The following is a 6,480-nucleotide window of genomic DNA, read 5'->3' as shown; positions in this document are numbered from 1 at the left end:
TATTTGGATTTTTCTTTTCTTTTCTTTTGTCCTACCTTACGATCTCTGCCTTAGAAATTTCAGTCCATTACATTTAACTTTATTAATATGGTTGGGTATTTTGTTTGCTACTTGTTCTTTCTGTTCTTTGTTCCTTTTTTCTCCTTTCCTACCTTTACTTTTTTTGGGCAAGGATGGGATGACAATAGTTTTATTTTTCCATTTTCTTTCTGTTTGGGCTTTTTAGAAAAGTTTATTTTTAAAGATGAGAGAGAGAGAGAGGAGAGAGAGAGAGACAGAGAGAGCGAGCGAGCATGCGTGAGCAGAGGAGAGGCAGAGAGAGGGGGAGAGAATCCCAAGCAGGCTCCCCACTCTTGGTGTAGAGCTTGGTGAAGAACTCTATCTCAGGAACCATGGGATCATGACCTGAGCTGAAATTAAGAGTCAGAGTCTTAACTGACTGAGCCACCCATGTGTGCCCTTATTGGCTTTTAGTTAAGCCTCATTTGTACTTTTTTGCGTGTATGTGGTTCCTCCAGGATTTCTAATATGTATACTTAATATGTCATGATCTTTTTGCATTAAATCACATATAAATGTAAGAAATTTATAACAATAAAACTTCCCCAGTCTCCACTCATCCTATTGTTAGACATATATTTTATTACGTTACAAATCTCACAGTACATTTTCATTTTGCTTTGAACAACTATTTGATTTTTCTAAGAAAGATAGTTTTATGTTTACCCACATACTCTACTCACTATCTCCAGAACCCTCATTCCTTCCTGTATGTAGATCTGAATTTCCATCTGGAAATTCCTCCAACATTTCCCTTAATACACCTGCAGACTAGGTTACCAATGGACAAATTGGTTTTGTCTGAAAATGTTTAATTTTCCTTCAAATTTTTTTTAAATATTTTATTTCTAGGAGAGAGAGAGAGACAGCATGAGCAGGGGAGGGTCAGAGAGAGAGGGAGTCACAGACTCTGAAACAGGCTCCAGGCTCTGAACTGGCAGTCAGCACAGAGCCCGACGCGTGCTCGAACCCACGAACCACGAGATCATGACCTAAGCGAAAGTCGGACGCTTAACCGACTAAGCCACCCAGGCGCCCCATTTTTCCTTCAATTTTTAAAGATATTTTCCTGTGTGTGAATCCTGAATTTGATAGTCCCTCCCCACCCTGTCCTACCCCTTAGCTCCTCAAAGACATCATCCCATTTTCTCCTGGCCTTCGCTGTTTCTAATGAAATGGTTACCTGTGACATCATTTCCTAATGCGACTTCTTTCCTATGGTTGCTTTTAAGAATTTAGTTTTATCTTGGGATTTTATCAGTTTGACTATTAAGGGTATGCATGTGGTTTTCTTTTTATTTAACCTACTTTGTGGCCTAAGATATGATATATCCTGGGAATTATTTCATGTGTGCTTGAGGAGAATGTGCATTCTGCTACCTATAGATGGAACGTGCTGTGAATGTCTGTTAGGTCTGTCTGATTTAATGTACCATTTTGGTTTTTTCTACGTGCAGTATTCAGTGTTTCCTTATTAAATGAGTTGATTTTTTTTTTACTAAAATCAAATTTGGAAAAACTTCAGCCATGTTTCCTCAGTTATATTTGGAGAGAATGCTTTATTCTCTCTTCTGCTTGGTTCTGCCTCACAGGTTTTTGAGTTCCTGTTAAGAAAAAAACCCTTTTATTTTGGATAAATTTTTGACTTTATTTTTAAGTTCTTCTGTTCTGCATTAATCCATCCAATACAGTTTTTGCTTTCAGTTATTATATTCTTTAGTTTTAATGTTTCCATTTGGTTATTTTTATAATTTTCAAATAGTTCCTGAAATTCCCTATTTCTTACTCATTCTAAACTTTTCCTGTGGATTCTTTATTTTCTTCAAATTTTTACTTAAATTCTAGTTAATTAACATACAGTGCAATATTGATTTCTGGAGAATTCAGTGATTCACCACTTACATAACATCCAGTGCTCATTGCAAGTACACTCCTTAATACCCATCACCACCTTGCCAACCTCCCAGTCACCTCTCTCCATCAACCCTCAGTTTGTTCTTTAAGAATCTGTTATGGTTTGTTTCCCTCTCTTTCTTTATTCCTCCCCCACCCCCATATATTTGTCTGTTTTGTTTCTTAAATTCTACATGAATGAAATTATATGGTATTTGTCTTTCTCTGGCTTATTTCATTTAGCATAATACACTCTAGCTCCATCCATGTCATTGTGAATGGCAAGATTTCATTCTTTTTGATGGATGAGTAATTTCCATTGTGTATGTGTGTGTATATATATATATCACACATCTTCTTTATTGTAGTTATTTTAAAGTCCTTGTTTGCCACTTCCAACATCTGGGTTATTTTTCCATCTGTTTCCATTTACCAATTTCTTTATATTTCTAGTGATTGTTAATGCATTATTTTCTATTTAACAACATGTGAAGGTAATGTAGTAATGTCAATGCCTCATCAACATTTTCATGTATATCTTTGGAATGTATTTCCTCATTCTTTTTTTTAAATGTTTATTTATTTTGAGAGAGCGAGGGAGAGAGTGCAAGCAGGGATGGGCAGAGAGAGGGAGAGAAAGAATCCCAAGCAGGCTCCATGCTGTCAGTGCAGAGCCTGACTTGGGTCTGGATCTCATGAACTGTGAGATCATGACCTGAGCCGAAATCAAGATTTGGCCACTCAAACAATTGAGTCAACCAGGCACCACTTCCCAATTCTTTTAGTGATAAATTTTCATGGAATGGTTTTGACATTCCATGACATTTTTCCAAGAACTGGGTCTTTCTGTATTTGAAATTACATTAAGAAAACAACAATAACAAGGATGTGACAGTTGTGGAAACACAGTCACAAATGATTTACTATAGAAGGACCTTCCTCATCCCTTAACAGTCAGTATAGTTTTCTTATGCATTATGGGCAGCTTAGGAAGAGGGCCGATCAAGGGAGTCAAAGAAGAGATCTACACAGACAGAGAAGATGAAACAGTAACCTAGAATCTTAGGGTTAAATCCCAATATCACCTTTTGACAAACCAAGCCACAACTGCAGAATATGAGCAAGTGTCAGACTCTGGACAGATAATCATACCCTTGGAGATAAAATGTAGTTGTAGACACAGACAAGAGTTACAAAAGGATGACTAGGTCAAAATTCAAGTTTACAGAGATAACAGCCAAGTATAGGGGTACAGACATACAGGCATACAAGTTTTAAGTAAATAGAAGTGTCTCAGAATCTGTGAAAAATAAGTGGGCCCCTTGACAGGAGAGGCAGAATATGGCTATTATCTAAGGTAAGGAGCTATCTCTGCTCAGCCCTGGTCTTAGGCTGTCTCACTTGGAGGCCAAAAAGGGCTGGTAGGACTACACTAAACTCTGAAGCTAAGTTTTAAATTAGTTCATAATTTTAGTACGAAAGCAGTTTCCAGAATTCTAACAGTTTCACTAGCACTAAAGAAACACCTGGTCTTAGTACCTTTCATCTCATTGTGAACCTCCTATTAAAATAACACAAACATTTCTGTGTTACTTATTTCTAGAATATTCATCAATTAGATCATTTGCCATGTGCTTCAGAGAGCATGTTTTGAAAGTTAAGCAATTTAATTTTCCTTCTGGGTCTATGGGTTTGAAGGTCTTGTTAATGAGTTGTGTAAGCAAGTAATTCTGGTTGGCCTATTTGATTTCCACACAACTACAATTGGTATCATCAAAGAGCTCATCTTTCACATGCCTTTTTTACAAAATTGGGAAGATGCAGGGTGTTCCGAGTTTACCTAGATGTATAAAGGGAATTTGGGAGAATATTTCCATGAAATTATTTCTATCATGAACTCACTCACCCACCCATAAAACCTCTTTTCCAACCAAACTTGACTATTTTCTCCTTTGTCAACACTTGGTTCCTTTTTTTTTTTTTTTTTTTTAATTTATTTATTTCTAGGAGAGAGAAACAGCGTGAGCAGGGGAGGGTCAGAGAGAGAGGGAGTCACAGACTGAAACAGGCTCCAGGCTCTGAGCTGGCAGTCAGCACACAGCCCGACGCGGGGCTCGAACCCACAAACCGCGAGATCATGACCCAAGCGAAAGTCGGACGCTTAACCGACTAAGCCACCCAGGCGCCCCGGTTCCTTTTGTTTTCAAAATTAACTTACTCTGTTGGGAAACCGAGTTTTGACCTTGGCCATCAATAAGAAATTTTGCCTTAAAAGTGAAATCTTTTGGGGCGCCTGGGTGGCTTAGTCGGTTAAGCGTCCGACTTTCACTTAGGTCATGATCTCGCGGTTTGTGGGTTCGAGCCCCGCGTCGGGCTCTGTGCTGACTGCCAGCTCAGAGCCTGGAGCCTATTTCAGAGTCTGTATCTCCCTCTCTCTCTGACCCTCCCCTGCTCACGCTGTCTCTCTCTCTCCTAGAAATAAAAAAAAAAAAAAAAAAGTGAAATCCTTTTAAAATGGGAATCCAAGTTTGAAAACGATGTCACTCCCCAAATTGGCAATTTGCACATTTATTTTTGTGTATTCTGACCAAATATTAATGTTTTACTATTCCAGTGTGCTTTGGGTGGTGGTGGTGGGGGGGTGATGAGAGACTTGTATATAGTGATAGCAGTAACCACTCAGGCTGATTCTGTACAAATTGTGCACTCTCTTGGAGATGGGGTCTCAAGGCAATGTTTGCTTAAACACAGTACCACTTCTCAGGTTGCCTGGAAGCAATTGCTAGGTAAGCCTCTCATTAGCATTTAAGAACTCTGCCTTCTTAGACAATAGAGGAAGACAGACTTGTTGAGTACATTTTAAGTCAATGCAGAGGCAAAAAAAAAAAATCTAGATCTTCCTTTTGGTAGTTGTTTATTCTCTTGGAAAACCTTGGACTCTTTTCAAGTAAAATGGACAATCTTAAGGGAAAGACTACAGATGTAATATTGGGCAAAAGGAAACTATTAGCCTAGTCACAGCATGCTTTACTTTACCATGGAAACCAGGTAAGATCTGGGTTGGAAGATATTCTTTACAATAAAAACATCTTATTTATTTTTTAAAATTTATATGTAGTTTTATTATTTTTTTAAAATACATTTTGTTGTCAAGTTAGTTAACATACAGTATATATAGTGTGCTCTTGGCTTCAGGAGTAGAATCCCAGGATTCATTACTTACATACAACATCCAGTGCTCAACCGAGCAAGTGCCCTCTTCAATGGATGATAATCCATTGCCACTCCCCCCACCCCCCATCAACCCTGTTTGTTCTCTGTATATGGTTGGCCTCCCCCTCTGTTTGAAACTATTTTTTCCCCTTCCCTTCCCCGATGGTCCTCTGTTAAGGTTCTCAAGTTCCACATTATGAGTGAAAACACATCTTTCTCTGACTTATTTCACTTAGTATAATACTCTCCAGTTCCATCCATGTTGTTGCAAATGGCAAGATTTCATTCTTTGTCATTGCCAAGTACTATTCCATTGTATATATAAATCACATCTTCTTCATTCATCAGTTGCACATTTGGGCTCTTTCCATAATTTGGCTATTGTTGATAGCACTGCTATAAACATTGGAGAAACAACAGATGTTGATGAGGATGTGGAGAAATGGGAACCCTCTTGCACTACTGGTGGGAATGCAAACTGGTGCAGCTGCTCTGGAAAGCAGTGTGGAGGTTCCTCAGAAAATTAAAAATAGAACTCCCCTATGACCCAGCAATTGCACTACTAGGAATTTATCCAAAGGATACAGGACTGCTGATTCATAAGGGCACATGTACCTCAATGTTTAAAAACGTCTTTAGAAAAAACAGAAACTATAGGAGCACCTGGGTGGCTCAGTAGGTTAAATGTCTGACTTCAGCTCAGGTCATGAACTCACAGTTGATGGGTTCAAGCCCCACATTGGGTTCCATGCTGACAGCTCAGAGCCTGGAGCCTGCTTTGTATTGTGTCTCCCTCTCTCTCTGCTACTCACCGGCTCTCTCAAAAATAAACAAAAACATTAAAAAAGAAAATACAAGCTATACCTATTGTTTACATTTAATTTTGAATATTCCAAATTTTATAAATGATCCTGAATTTAGACTCTCACTGTATTTTTTTAAGAAATTTTTTAATGTTTTATTTATTTGTGAGAGAGAGAGGAGAGAGACAGCGTGAGCAGGGGAAGGTCAGAGAGAGAGGGAGATACAGAATCTGAAACAGGCTCCAGGCTCTGAGCTGGCTGTCATCACAGAGCCCTATGCGGGGCTCGAACCCACAAACCGTGAGATCATGACCTGAGCCTAAATCAGAGGCTTAACTGACTGAGCCACCCAGGCGCCCCTAGAGACTCTCACTATATTTTAATTTTTTTTCTGTGTTAGTGCCCACTTGTAAGGAAGTTTACTTTTAAAGCTCTTAAAATATATGCTTTGTAGTATGTCAGGGATAAAGCAACATCACAATACAGTGATGTTTGAGTTTTAAGCAAATTT

The sequence above is a fragment of the Hyaena hyaena genome, unplaced genomic scaffold (genome assembly GCF_003009895.1).
Source record: "Hyaena hyaena isolate Hyena2069 unplaced genomic scaffold, ASM300989v1 scaffold_565, whole genome shotgun sequence".
Lineage (NCBI taxonomy): Eukaryota > Metazoa > Chordata > Mammalia > Carnivora > Hyaenidae > Hyaena > Hyaena hyaena.
The sequence above is the reverse complement of the archived record's forward strand: the minus strand, read 5'-3'. Positions refer to the sequence as shown.